Here is a 15,567-nt window from a genome sequence, read left to right on the forward strand (position 1 = left end):
ATTCTCTTATAAATTGTGTTCAACAAAGCGGTTGTGTTTCTTTGTAAAAACTCCACAAGTGTGCATAGCCATGAGTTTTGGAACTTCTTTACACGCTAGGTTGATGTTTTAGGGTGTGTTACGCTATTTTCCTTTATCAGTTACTCACCTAGTAGTGCTGGGCTCTTTTGAAGAAGGTTGTACGTCAATAGAGATAACTACCCGTGCTACGGAAGAAGAAACTAAGAATCTTGTGCGTCTAGTAACCGGGCAGAGGGCGCGTAAAGACCATAACGAGGATTGGATATGACGTCACTATTGTTTTGATCGCGCGTTGCCAATCCTTTGTAAGTATCTGTGGTGGAACCAAAACCCACTGACTGATTTTAAATTATAAACTTACCGGCTTGGTTATCACACAGCTAACTACTCGTTTACCCAACACGAATCGAACTCTCAAAACGTAGTCTCGCTCGCTCGAGACTACCCGAAATATAGCTCTTATCGCACGCCTCGGCTTTAATTAATCCGGGTCAATCCCGGATCTGACCCGGATTTCGGGTCATTTGGGTCAGCAGTAGTGACCCGGTTTCAACGCTGGTACATGCAGCAATCACACCAAACGTTGGTGCCATTTGTTTGAAGAGTCTACTGAAGAGACAATCGGGTGAGCCACTGTATACAGTAGCTAGCTATAGCCATTCTACACTGTATATTACTATACACTGTGCTCCTCCTGATGTGCATAGCGCTACACGGTCGACTGCGCTATACGGTGATAAACTTCAGTGGCTTAACTCAGCTGTGACAAAGCCAACTACGTTTTGCATGGATCTCTTGTAGCTGCAGCATCTATAAATATGACATGTAGGATGAAAACTTTTGATGCCAAATACAGACGCGGTTGCCACTGTGTAGACTTTCAGCATACCTGTAGCCACTACTCTGCTGTAACCATGTATCATTGTAATTTTGTATGCTGTAAAGTCTAAAATATAAATAGCTGCACTGAAATTAGTCTGGTTTTATCCGACACAAAGCCATAAAAAAGCTATATTGATGATGCCATGTATCCCGCGGCGAGGCGCGACCCTATAGCTGTAGTAATTTATTGTAGACTCACGTCAGTGAGTATGTTACAATAGAAAGGTAATTAAAAACTACAAAATAAAGCTACATAAATTTACAATATGATTTGATGTAAGAGATCCTTAAAAGTGTTAACATTATTACAAATTATAATATTTTCAGGTAGAGTGTTTCACAATCGAATCATACTGGGGAAGAACTTCGAACATTCTTTTGGGCATGAGGTTTAAAAAGTTTGAAGTCATGTCCCCTTGTGGCACTTGACAAATTCAGGTGGAAAATAATCCAGGTTGAAGATTAACATTCCCTTGTAAGATATTATATACCATAATCATGTCAGCACGATGCCTTCGATATGACAATGTAGGAAGCTTGAGGGTAACCAGACGTTCATCCTACTCCAAACTGGATAGATCCTGAACACATTTAGTGGCTCTTCTTTGCACTCTCTCCATCTTGTCACAATCTCCAATATAATTGGGTCCCCATACAACATTAGCATATTCAAGGTGAGGTTTTACCAGAGCCTTGTAGAGTATTGGAAGGGTCTTTCTATAATTTTTTATTATTTATTGTTAATCAGCAGGACCCTCCTGGGGTATAATGCTGATGTGCAATTACATGTGTACAATTTCAATTAGTTACTTAACTATATAAGTATGTACAATTATGACAAGTTACTTAATTATATACATATGTACAATTACAATAATAAACTATAAAAATATATACAATTACGATAAGTTACTTAACTATATACAAGAAGGGGCTAATTTTTGCTTAAATTCTTCAACACAGTCAGTCGCAATAATCTCATCATCGAATCTATTCCATTCTGGTACAGTTCTTGGGAGGAAGGAATATTTATATACATCAATTCTTGGTTGGTAAGGTACTAGTTTAAAGTTGTGTGAGTGTCGGGTCCGTAATACAGTAGATTTAAATGGGAGGTAACAGTTCGGTATAATTAATAAATCATGTAGTATTTAATATAGTAAAACTAGTCTAGCTGATTTGCGACGTTCTTGTAGTGTAGGCCATTGCAAGTTTTCAAGGATGTTAGTGATGCTGTCTCAATTATTTCGTCTCCATGGTTGATCTGTGACAAAACGAGCAGCTCTATGTTGGACCATCTCTACTTGATTTATGTTGGTTTGGTGATATGGATCCCATATTGGGGAACAATACTCTAAAATAGGCAAGACAAATTGTTTATATGCTAGCTCACATAGATGGCTAGGACAATGCTGAAGATTTCGTCGCAAAAAACCAACAGCTTTGTTTGCCTTATTGCAGATGTAATCTATATGTGGTTTCCATGAAAGTCTGATGTAACTACTCCAATTTAGAGTGTTAAATGATATTTTGATTAATCCCAATACACGATTGGCTTTGTTTATAGCAGAAGTTGCTTGGCTATGGTGGGGTCTATTCTACGGAACGGAACGGAATGATGGACTAAACTGCGGAACGGAATGCTTTCTCAGATTGAAGCTTGCAGCTTACCATTGCTGTACAAGTTATCAGTGGCACTTCCAGCAGGTAATCAAGCGTACCCCAAGAAAGATAAAACGAATTTAAGGATCGATTGTGGGTTCTTGTTGGTTGTCATTAGTAACGAAGTACTAATTGTGGGAATAACTGACTCAGTGTGTTCATCTTCGGATATACCAAGTAGGGAACTTAATGCATGACTTGTTTTTACTAGTATGTGAGTTATTTTTACTTACTTGACTTTAGAATGTACAGTCTGAGGCCCAGCCTTTCTAATTGGCATAAATCAGTATGTGTATAGCTACACTACAAAGGAAACAAGTATGGTGACAAGCTGAATCAACTCAGTCTAAGCAGAATCTAAAGTAATTTTGTGCAGTGTGTGAGGAGCAAACATTCAGATACCTCAAGGAGGCTATATTGTGTGAACATCAATGATTCATTAACAGAGTAGTGGACTATTGTCAGATATCTCAGCCTGAGTACTGAGTTGAATTCTGGATGGGGTCTATTTTACAGAATGGAATGCTTTCTGAATCAACTTGCAGCTTGGCTAGCTGCTATCATTGCTGAAATTGCATTTTATCAGTGGAACCTCCAGGAAATGGAATAGGATAATTATAAAACATTAATTAAGTGATTGTTTAGGTAATCATGACTTTATTCAGTCTAATAAACAGAACATATGGTTGATTGAGTGAGGTATCACTTTCAGAATGTTCAGACGACCAGTGATGAGATGCATGGATTGATCGAATTTTTGTTGTGGTTGGAGACATTAAATATCCAAAAGCAAACTGACTGTATAATATTAATTCACTTTCTTTATATTTTCTCAATTTTGAGCCTGTATACAAATAATTGAATTTTCCTTGTCAATAGAAATCCTAGAATAAGATGGGAGAGAAACTGATCTTTGTTTACCTATACTGTACAACCAAGAGTTCGTAATACTGATTTGTATGGGGGAGAGTGTCTAACTCTCAGTATGGCCTGTACAAACACCCTGCGTAAAGTTCACCTTTCATCAAATCAACACCTTTACTGGGGGGTAGAAAACTGTTGATTAGTGTTGCTGAAGAAGGTAAAGCCTTTGTTCTGAAATAAGGCCGAGGTGTTACTTTAAGCAGGGTGTTTGGTGAATGCATTCAAGTTAGACACTCTCCACCTTATTATGAACTCTTGGTACAACTTCAAAGGAAAATGAAGAAAACATACAGATGAATCAATAAAATCACTACAGTAAGGTAAATTACAGACTAGTGAGATCTTGGTTAATTAATGACAGTGGTTGGAGATTAAGTGTGGTAGCTTCTTGTTCTTGAATATGTTGCAAAGTGGAAGTACAAATCAAAATGGGATATCAATTTCATTATGAAAAATTTGTATACATAAATAATCTAGCATTACTATTTCATTTGTCCTCCACTTAAACATGCTACAACAGTACTAGTATCAGTACATTGGCAGTGCGTCTACCTTGAAATCTCAACTCTAGAGTAGATCCAACACAGGACAGCCCACACTGTAACAAATACATGTGATCCCATTGTAATTTCATGGACCAGCTGGACTGGGAATCACTTGAAAATAGACGAACAAATTTAACCTGTTTTGTTTGAAGTGAAGCATGTGAAATGTTATACTTAAGAAATTCTAGGATTCTTAGGTGGTATGTAATTAATGTGTGCTCCATTTCAGGTCTGACTAGATACATTGAAATTACACACACATCCTGGTCCAAATCACGTTTGCCTGGTGGCTACGGGCATGGTTTCACATGCGGCTTATAATAGAGATTTGGCTGATCTTGGAGTTTTGGCATTTAGCCTGATTCAAGGCTAGCAGTCAGACACATCCTTGAATTGTGCAACAGATAAAATCAGCTCACTATTGAATACGGCATTAGTCCACTGCACCAGCTGTTAATATATAAATAACTCCATGCATACACCTCAGTGATGTTTGCAGAATATGCGGTCTGCCAAAATATTTGCTCCTCACACACTGCACAAGTTTTAATTCAGCTGGCTCTTTCCTGTTACCATTATCTTCCTGCTTGCTTTATTTATACACTGACTTATGACTTGAAAGACCGGCCCAGACTGTTTTCTAAAGTCTAAATAAGAAAAACAGCTCAAATAAAGTTCCCTTCCGTATGGATGAACATCACTGATACAGCTCATCCCACAATAATACTTCGTTACTAATGACAACCAACAAAAACCCACAATCTGTATGATCACGAGATAACTGGATGATTCCAACCCACAATTACACATACAGATTACATAAGACAACATGTGTTGCTACTACTAAATACTAATTAGATTACAATCATTGTGCGTGCATTAAGGTTCAGTTCCTACATCTCCCCCTCCCCCCACCAAGTGTTTGTGGGAGGGGTGTCAGAAATACTATAGTCATGACCAGCTTGGGTCTTCAATTAATCTTTGTGGTGGGTTGCGTGTACGTGAAGAACGTCTTGGGGGTGGGCTCTGCTGGGGGGTAGAGGTATCTTGGTTAGTGTCCATCGATGGGTTGACTGTGGGATTCATGGTAGAACAAGGAGGTGGTACTCGATGACGCAGGAAGCGATGATTTCTAACTAGGACACGGCCACTATGTGTCTTGATGTAGTATCTCCTGTGAGGACCGATTTCTGTGACAGTGCCATAGATATCCCACAATTTTGTTTGTGGGTCCTGAATGGCTACATTGGAGCCAATGTGAATATCTGGTAAGGGATGAGCATGAGTATTGTAATATTTAGTGGAGTCTTCTAGCGTATTAGCTAACTGCTTCTCGGCTTCAGCGGTTTTGCGTTGCCATTCTGGGGAAAATGAGCGCTGGTGTGCTGGGAGTGAATCTTGTACGGGGATGTCCAAATAGCTTCTGTGCTGGAGAGACACCGTCCTTCCGAGAAGGTGTATTGCGGTATTGTAGCAAAGCCTTGCATAGTTTGTCTTCATCTAGAGTACGGCCAGTCCATGACGCACGAATCAGTTTTTTCATCGACTTTACAGTGGCTTCGATTTTCCCATTACTTTGTGGGTATCTTGGTGTTGAGGTTTGATGCTGAAATCCCCATCTGCGTACAAAATCCTGGAAGGTCTTCGAAGTAAATTGAGGTCCCCCATCGGACCAAAAGATGTCGGGAATTCCAGTACGGCAAAAGGATTGTCTGACGGCAGCGACGAGGCGTGGTGCTGTTGTGTTGAGTCCCATAGGAACGATGGTAGGCCAGTCTGTACAACAGTCTACCAGGATTAGGTAATACTGTCCGCCATGTGAGCAAACGTCTGCTGCTACCTCTTGAAATGGTCTGACAGGGGTTGGCTTACAAAGAATTGGCTCTTTGTGGTTAGATGGGAGGTGGTCTTGGCATTGTTTACAGCTGAAGACGATGTTCTCAATGTCGTTATCTATACCAGGCCAGTAAACGGTTAGGCGGGCATGCTATTTGGTGCGCACAGCACCTTGGTGTGAGTCATGTAATTCAGACAAGACTTGTTTACGCATGCTGTTTGGGATAAGGAGGCGGCATCCATGGACGATTAGGTTGTCATCTACTGATAGATGTTCACGAATGTGCCAATAACGTCTTAATGGATCTGGCAGCTGGCCGCGATGATCAGGGAATCCACTGAGGATTGTGCTGAGTAGTTGCTGGCAGCGGCGGAGGAAGTAGTTGATATGAGGGGGGGCTCCGCTGGGCTGACCCAGACTTATTTCTATAGTTTGGTAAGGTGAGACCAAAAAAAAAAAAAAAAAAAGGTCACAACCAACTGACAAGAGTTTTCCACCTCACCAGCTACCATTTCTAGCTGATAAACTACATAAAAATCCTTACACAGCTCGCTACACACTGACTACTTTATTAGAGTGACTGCTCTATTAGAGTATCTCGATCTTTATCACGGTCTTCAAGAAAGATAATTTCGGTGTGATATCATTCTGAGGGGGGGCTAAGCCCCCCCTCAGCAGACCGAAGGGGGGCTTTAGCCCCCTAGCCCCCCCCTTTCCGCCGCCTATGGTTGCTGGTACTCTTCATCGTTTTCAGCGCCCCTGCGAAGATCTTGGAGGTGGGGGCTATCATGGCCATCATTAGTGATGACTCTGATCTCCCTGATAGACATTTCTGGTTGATTGCAGATGTCGTGCTCAGCAAGCATGTCCTGTGGTTGGGGGTCTGACACGGGGTTGCGTGACAGAGCGTCAGGTGCATCGTTTTGGCTACCCTTTCGCCATTCTGCAGTGAAATTGTATGCCATCAATCTGGTCTTTAATCGTTGGAGGCGAGGGTTTTCGACCTCGTCGAGGCGATGGCTGAGGCCACTCCAAGTCATACCTTAGTTTCTGGTCACTCCCAAGCCTACAAATGGATGCGGGCGGGCGGATGATCAGGACTTCAGGACTATAGATTCTACTGTGACAATATACTGTATGGTATTATTATTTGCTCAATTTAGCAAATTCATGTTGATTTTGTTTTTAGTCAAACTTAACCAACAACATAAGTAGTTGTGCTTCGGCAAAAAATGCACTAGGAAAGTTGTTGATGGATCATGGCTAGCTATACACTGATGTATAGCATTTAAGTATATTTATTTATTTATTTAGAATATACTATAGGAAATGTTTTGCTCATGTAGCTACTTATGCTTTCCAAGTGAAATAAATGTCTCATTAACTATGTCAGGAAAGTATTACTATATGACTTATAGCTAAGTTGTTCAAATGATCATGACCCAAAATGAAATTTAACTTCTATTTTCACATCAAAAATTATGTGAAGTCTTAGCCCACTAACTATGCGTTTCCAGCCTTCTATTCAGTAAACCTTAATTGAGAAAAGTAACTGTCAAAGTTTTGAGTCATTGAGTGCTCCAGACTAGTGTTTTTTTTAGTGATCATTTGGGAATGTTTAAACTATAAGGGTTTCTACTTGCCAATCTAATTTTAGTTATGGAAAAGTTTAATTAAGCTCACCGAATGTTGCCGGCTTTCCATACCCCTGTAGTGTTCAGTGATAAGTTACTAGACTAATCATTAGAGGACTACATTTGAATTATAAAGTTAAAGCTATGGCCCATCTGCATGGGCTAGTAGTTAATGCTACTGAAATTACTTTGGTTACAGAAGCATTAGTAACAGTTATAATCTGAACAGCTATATAATCAAGGACAAAACTAGCTATAGTTAGAAACATTTTATTAGTGTGGCATATATACCTAATATTAGATTTAGAGTTAAGAGTAGTGTGACTGCTCTATTGGAATCCCTGACTGCTCTATTAGAGTATCTCGATCTTTTGCAGTAAAAAATAAGTGTCTTGCTGGGTCACATGCACTTAAGCACCTGTAATATTAATTATAGTCCTCATAAACTAGGGTTCCAGGTTTACCATGCGGGCGGGTGACCAGAAACTAAGGTTTGACTTGGTGTGGCCTGATTAGGATTGGGATGAAGGGGTTATGATCAGTGAGAACAGTAAAATGCTGTAATCCAGTGAGGAACAACCTGCATTTAGACACGGCCCACGATATAGCGAGCAGCTCTAACTCAATAACGGCATAGTGGGACTCGGTCTCTGTCAAGAATCGAGATCCAGCCTGGATAAGGGACCACTGTCCGTCTACTGACTTCTGCTGAAGTATGAATCCCAATCCGTTCCTGCTAGCATCTGTACACAGACGAGTGAGTTTCACTAGGTCAAAGAAGGAAACAATTGGTGCTACAATAAGGGTATCTTTAGCAGCAGCAAAGGCCTTATCATGTACTGGTGACCATAAAAAGTCGTTCTTCATACTCGGGAGCGGTCTCAGTGGGGCCAACGATGTGGCAATTGAGTTGGTGCACGCAGACAGTTGATTAGCCAAGCCAAAGAATGAACGCAAGTCGGTGCGGTTAGTTGGGGTTGGGAATAACGAGATGGCGTCTGTGATCGTGTGGTCAACCTGGTAGCCACCTGCAGACAAGATGAATCCTGCAAAGGTGACCTTTGTCTGATGAAATTTACATTTAGCTAAATTAAGTGCAATGTTTTTGTCTGCACAACGTTTCAAAAATGCACAAACATGTTCTGTATGGGTTGCAGCATCACTATCATAGATAACTATGTCGTCAACGATGCGACGGAAACCATTGAGCCCTGTAAACGCTTCAGCCATGCGGCGGTCGTAATGCTCGGAGATAGATGAGATCCCATATGGTGCACGGAGGTATTTGAACCGCCCAAAGAGAGTTATGAAGGTCGTCAGCAACTGGCTCTCACTGTCGAGTGCACATTGGTGGTATCCTTTCATAGCGTCAAGCACTGTAAAATATTTTGCATCACTTGCGGCAATGTCTGCTACTGCTTGGGCTGGGGTTATAGACTGGTAGCGCTCGCGTTGGACGTACCTGTTCAAACGTGATAGATCGACACACATCCGAATAGACTCGCTATTCTTCTTAGGTGTGACGACAATAGGTGCACACCACTCCGTCACCTCAGTTACAGGAGCTATGATGTTCTGTTCCTGCAAGAGATCTAATTCAGCTTTAAGCTTGTCACGAAACGCAAATGGGATTGATTTTGGTGTGTGAACACAAAAGGGTTTGACATTTTTGGTCAACGAGATGTGGAACTCTTCACCATCCATGTTGCGGATTATGCCATCAAATACTGTTGGAAACTCCTTGCTGAAGTCAACGACTGATGAGGGCTGACTCGTACTGGTAACCTTGATGGTGGGACATGATGAAGTATCCACGGTAGGTGCAGGATGGGGGTAATGCTCTGGGAGGATACCTAGGCCCTTAGAGGCTCTCCATGATATTAAGGCTCCTGACACCCCAGGGTAGATGTGGAGGTCATCCTGGTATTGTTTGTCGCCAAGGCGAAGGGTGACTGGCAGTTTGCCAAGTGGTTGCATTGTTGAACCATTCACTGTTTGTGGTGTAATTCCAGATGGTGGAAGGTTGTCTACGTGCTCACCCAACCGTGTCAGTATCTCTCTACCTGCTGCTGATATATCGGCACCAGAGTCGGGTAGCATCTCAATGTCACTCGATCCATTCAAGGAAGAGACATGAATTAGAATGGTCGGTGCGGCATCATTAGTGGTTACATGCTTGATATGGGGCAGTGATAACTGATCCTCTGTATCAGCACAAGTGATGGTCTTGATGCGTTTGGGGGTGGTCGCTACAGACTGATATGGTAGCTGAGTGTACTCTGATGGGGGCAGTTGTGGAACATGTCTACGGAGTGGCTTACTACGGCATACTTTTGCGAGGTGGCCAACTTTTTGACAATTGAAGCAAGTCAAGTTGTATGCAGGGCACTGTGTACGACCTGCTGGGTGGGGTTTGCCACCACATCCTGAACAAGGATTTGTGCTAGTGGGTTGTCTGCTGGTGTTAGGTTGGTAAAGGGCTGATATGGACTGGGATCTGTCAGAGATCTCTGCACGCTGCTGTTTTGCAGCCTCCTTTGCTCTACACTTGCTGATGGTTGTGGTAAGGGAGAGATCGCTTTGTTATAATAGGTCTTCGACTATTTCACCATCGAATAACCCTTCTATAATCTGATCTCGTATGTTTTTTTGAGCACACGTCTCTGAGCAGAAATTGCATGTTTTTACAAGCTCACGTAGTGACACAAGATAGTCATCGAATGACTCGCCAGGCTGTTGAAAACGCCTGCGGAAATTCCTACGTTCGACGGTCTCATTAACGTGACCATCAACATAGCGTTTCAATGCAGCAATAGTGAGACTCACTTTCTTTCTATCGTCCTCTGACAGTCCGAGGTTCTGGACGATTGTGAGGGTCTCACGGGAGAAACAGAGGGTCAGCGCCTGTACTTGCTTTTCGTCCGATTGATCAGTAAGTCCGGACAGGCTGGAGTAGCAGTCCCATTGGGCCTTCCATGCGGCGAAATCTGTGCCTCGATCCACTTGAAGATCGAGCTTTGGTAAGTCACCTTGTCGGAAGGTAAAAGTAGCCATTGTTCTTCCTGTGTGGCGGGAACGAAAAACTCTATACGGAGAAAAGGGAGCGAGAAAAGACGTACAAGTATGTAACTTTCACCTTAACGGGTGCCTCTAACCGGCACCAGGGAATCGGTAGTTGGGCTATGAAGGGCGAAGGATGCGAACTGTTCGCAGCGCCATGTATGATCACGCGATAACTGGATGATTCCAACCCACAATCACACATACAGATTACATAAGACAACATGTGTTGCTACTACTAAATACTAATTAGATTACAATCATTGTGCGTGCATTAAGGTTCAGTTCCTACACAATCGATCCGTTAATTCTTTTTGTCTTATGTTTAATCACCCACTGGAGATGCCACTGCTAACTTATAAGGGAAGTTTCAGCAATGGTAAGTTGCAAGCTTCAATTTGAGAAAGCGTTCCGTTCCGTGGTTTAGTCCATCATTCCGTTCCGTTCCGTTCCGTAGAATAGTCCCCACCCTTGGCGATGGAACTTTAAGCTATTAATCCACTATTATTCCTATTATTCCAGTCACGAAAGTACCACTAAACAAGTTCAAATTCCCAAAAGAAAGAATAGAAAGTGTTCTGTAAATCTTCTGTTTCACCAGTGAACTTCACGGGGTGATTTTTTGCCATACGCAATGTTCAAACGTACGTGAAATCGACTGTATACAGACCATTTTGCTTCCCGAGAACACCTGCGTATTGAGTGAACCACGTGACATGTAATAATTAAAGCATATAGCTATACTGTAATCACGCATATTAAGCTAAAAGGTCCGGCTGTACTAACGTTTGCAGTACAGTAGTGATCTAATAGCGTAACGCCCGCATGCATGGGCGTGAGCATAAGCATAGGCTTTGATCATAACCGCAAGCGGATGAGTTTGCACGTATATAGATAATATTTATTTATTTTATAAACATATCTTGAAACAGGAAGAAAGGAAATAATCAATTAATCTTATCATACAGTAAAGTAGTACTGTATCCGCCCAAAAGCAGCCAAGCTGTGAAAAAAGGTACGGCCTTAAAAATCCTGGGTAAAAAAAGTTATGAGCTATTATTTTTGCATGCTTTAAACGTACTTGCAGCATTTCAAGTACAAGAACAAAAAGATCAATTAAATGTCACAATAACTGCAGACATTGACACAATGTAAATGTAGCATTGTTTGACTATATACAGCAGAGCATGGATAATCTCTAAACTCTTCAAGAGCACTGCAGCATATAGCAGACATTTTGAGGTGTTTATACAGTAGACTCTTATCAACTTACAAGGTACCGACAGTGATATTTTTCTCAGGATTCATTCCTTTTAGTACCATATTTTGGTATACTGTAGTATGATGTGAAGCAAGGTGACACATCATGTTATTGCTAATGTAGTCATCAGTAAACTTAATTAGAGGTGTACCGATATGGGTTTTTGGCATGTACCGATATCCGATATTGATGTAACCAAAAGAAGCCGATAACTGATAATCGATCCGATATTTGCATTAATATTTTAAGCAAACAAAAGTGTACATTTACCTACCCTACAGCAACATGTGCATGTATTCATTGCTATACTCTTCCTGTGGTGGTGTACAGCTTGGGTTTCTATTGTGCAATCCAGACAATTAGGCACCCACAAACATCTTATGTAGATATGGTGAATCTTTGTCTTCCATCAAGAATTTATCTAGTTTGTTAAACTTTGTTCAAGCTGATATAAGGATTTCGAAGCACATTATTAGAGAATGGTTAGATGCTGCTGCCTCTGCCAGTATCTCTGCCTCTCAGAGAATTTTTCTAGCACGAAACTGTACAGAGTGGTGCACAAATTAGACAGTTTTATTTTTGTAATTACAGTAATTAGTCTTTTTTGTTGTTGTTGTTTTTGCCTTGCCATGCCCACAGTGTAGTCCTCTACTTTTTGTGTTCGCATGCTGTCCGAGGTTTCACATGCCTATTTGTTTTGTTGTACATCTTTTCATCACAATTGTTAATGATGGTTACCGTTGTTACTCCCATGAAGCGTTAAACGGATATTTCTGCATTACTCCGCATTCTAATGACTTGTGAGAAAGCTGGTAGCTACAGCAAGTTTCCGTTATCCAGTGATTCTTCTTTTATTACAAAGGTACTCTATAACTGCTTCATTTGTAAAGACTGTGATAAAATTCCAGTAACAAACACTAGAATTGCGTGTATTTATATGGCTTCTCGTAGCGTATCACTTGTTGCAGAGTAAACAATAAGCCAGAGCATAAAGAACCTATGGCCAGAGCCACATGGATAACGTAGAAAACCAATGCATAATCCGTTTATGTACAAACTATTGCTACTGTATAAATATCGGTAGCGATATCGGTCCTCCTGCTGTTCTGTACCGATACCGATATTGGTAAAAAATGCCATATCGGTGGCCGATATTGTAGCCGATCCGATTATCGGTACACCTCTAAACTTAATGCTCTCATTTAATTTACTGACTATCAGAATAATTATAGCTATGCAATAACTTTTTTTTTTGACAATGACAATATAAATAAACACTTAAACAGTGGACAGAGAGGCAAACTCTGCCCAGTCCTGGGATGATGGTATTGTTGCCATTACAGACGCAGCATTGCCACGTTGAACATGCAATAAGCCAATAACACATGTCTAATGTTTTGGATATGAACATTATGGGTATAGTAATGCTGTGAATGTTTAGTTATTGTCCTGTGTGAAATATAGGTGTCAACTATAAGCCAGCAATATGTCTTTGTTTTGGCTATCCTATTTTCGCTCTAAATACCAACAATGGCATGACAATAGTGTATCTCCGAATTGGAGCAAAGACAAAATGAAACAAAAAATCACGGATCTATGTGAGAAAGTAAGAAGAAAAAGTAAACTGTATTATTGTGCTATTTGTGCACATCTATATACATAGCTGGAAGAATCAAAGAGAAATTGCGACAGCTATAAACAAAAGCTGAAAGAACTGGAAACACAAAAAAATCTTTTGGAGGAAGAAAATCAATGCAAAGAAATAGTAATTGCAGAAATGAAAGAGCATCAAAAGGGATCACTTCTGACACAGAAATTATTAGTAAAGCAATTGAAAGTTATGAAAAAGGTACAATTGATTGTGCAAGATGAAAAAGATGTTTTAATAAATGAAAAAGAGAAGTTGGTCAGTGAAAGAGATCATTTTGCAGTGGTTGCACAGTATACAGAAGATAAAGCAGACAAGATGGCCGGGGAGCTGCAACAAACTAAGAGCACAGTGAAGGAGATGGGGCTGTTCCTAGTACTGGGGACCTTTCGTCCCAAGTACCTTGATCCATGGTTTCTTGTATTTTGTGTTTTTTATCTTTTTAGTAAAACTTTTAAGTAGTTAGAGACTGCCACTTTATTGTTGCACAAAGTTATGTTGTTTTTGTAAACCCAATGCCAGTATGTAAAGCCCCTGTCTGCTAATTTTAATTATGTACATATACAGTAAATGTTGCAGCCACATTTTAGGGAATCCATACTTCTGCTGTATAGTTAGTAGTATAGTATTGTAGCCGTATCATTTTATTGCATGTGATGACCAACTCTCTGAACTGTAGTTATAAGCAATGCTTTTTACTAGTACAGTTATAAACTTCAAAAAGTTGATGCACTGATGGATACACTTATTAAAATGGTACACATGTACATTACATGTACAGAATAATTGGAATTTGAGCAAAACCAATGTTCTTAAGGTAGAAATTGTCACTAGAATATGACAGCCAGCTTGCTGCAACCGATTAGATGCTCAGAATAAGATGGCAGCTTGCCAGCTTCTTCAAGTGTGTGGGTTGATAGAGACCTTCCCATCCTCCTTATCCAGCATGTTCACATCTGCAGAGCCAGAAATCTTCAGAAATAGAATTTTGTGGTCCTTCCTAAAAAACACAATGTTTGGTCAGGTGTGACAAGCATGTCGTGCAGTAATATATTGAGTGATTTTGGTTTTGCTCAAATACTATAGCTATATGCCTAGCCCTAATACAGTAAATGGCGCATGCATGTTAAAAAAAACTTTCAATGCAAATTTAAAACTGCTACAGCTGTATATCTTATTTAATGTATACAGTATAATATTGTACATAGCTTTTGTTTGTTCATGCAGTTCTGTATAGAAACACATGTATATAGCCATTAGTTGAATGTGGCATCAGGCCAAGTATACCATTAGCTATGCTTTGCTAATTAACAATAATAATAATAATAAGATGAGATATGATTTACTAAACTTAATCTTGATATTCAGTGATAGATGCTTTACTAAGTAGTTATGTCTACTACACAGTTAGCTACAGGCTGTATACCCAATTTTCGTGTTATAGGGTGTACTAGAGCTGTATCCGGCCTAAGCCAATCAAGTAAGGCAAGTCAGTAACTTACAAACATTCATGTCATTTGGCGATCCAAACTAATAAATTTTGCACAAATAAATCAGCATGAATTTTTATTGATTTTAACTGAGAGTTCAAAATATGACCAGATCTGTGAAAACAGGTCTTACAGCAGTGCTCGAATTGAGGGTATACGGGGGTATACGAAGTATATCTTGATAACAATTTTTGTAAATTAGTATAGCTACCTTGATAGCCTAGCTAACTAGGTAGCTACAGTGTAGCTATAGTACCCCTCAGCAAAGAACATCCATAAAACATTAGTTACTACATAGTGCATATTCTTACTTGGTGCAACTATGAATATGATTCTCGAGCCAATTGATCCCCCAAGGAAGCTAATCCCACAATCCTCAAAAATTCTTTTCGTGAGGTGTGCATTAATTAGAAGTAAACAAGTGTTGGCTAATTTTGCAAGTATGCAATGTACATTAGCCAGATTTATATGTAGAACTATATTATCTTCCCCCTGTTTGCTATGACAAATTCCCAGTACAACAATGTCGAACAATGCTTGTGTATTTATACTGCCACTGAGCTAAATTTAAAAGGGGGTTTCTGTCGAAACCCCAGAAAGATT

General features: G+C 40.3%; 2 long non-coding RNA genes across 2 annotated transcripts; one reads left to right on the forward strand and one right to left on the reverse strand.

Moving 5' to 3' along the window:
• Positions 1 to 13: 13 nt before the first annotated feature.
• On the reverse strand, positions 14 to 326 carry LOC136263210 (uncharacterized). Its single transcript, XR_010704498.1, has 2 exons — positions 149 to 326; positions 14 to 95 (listed from the first exon to the last, which is right to left on the reverse strand). It is a non-coding gene; the product is annotated as an uncharacterized lncRNA (long non-coding RNA).
• Positions 327 to 12,299: 11,973 nt separating this feature from the next.
• LOC136263211 (uncharacterized) lies at positions 12,300 to 14,061 on the forward strand. The gene is made up of 3 exons (XR_010704499.1): positions 12,300 to 12,688; positions 13,291 to 13,432; positions 13,490 to 14,061. It is a non-coding gene; the product is annotated as an uncharacterized lncRNA (long non-coding RNA).
• The last annotated feature ends 1,506 nt before the right edge of the window (positions 14,062 to 15,567 follow it).

The sequence above is a fragment of the Dysidea avara genome, chromosome 8, assembly GCF_963678975.1.
Source record: "Dysidea avara chromosome 8, odDysAvar1.4, whole genome shotgun sequence".
Classification (NCBI taxonomy): Eukaryota; Metazoa; Porifera; class Demospongiae; order Dictyoceratida; family Dysideidae; genus Dysidea; species Dysidea avara.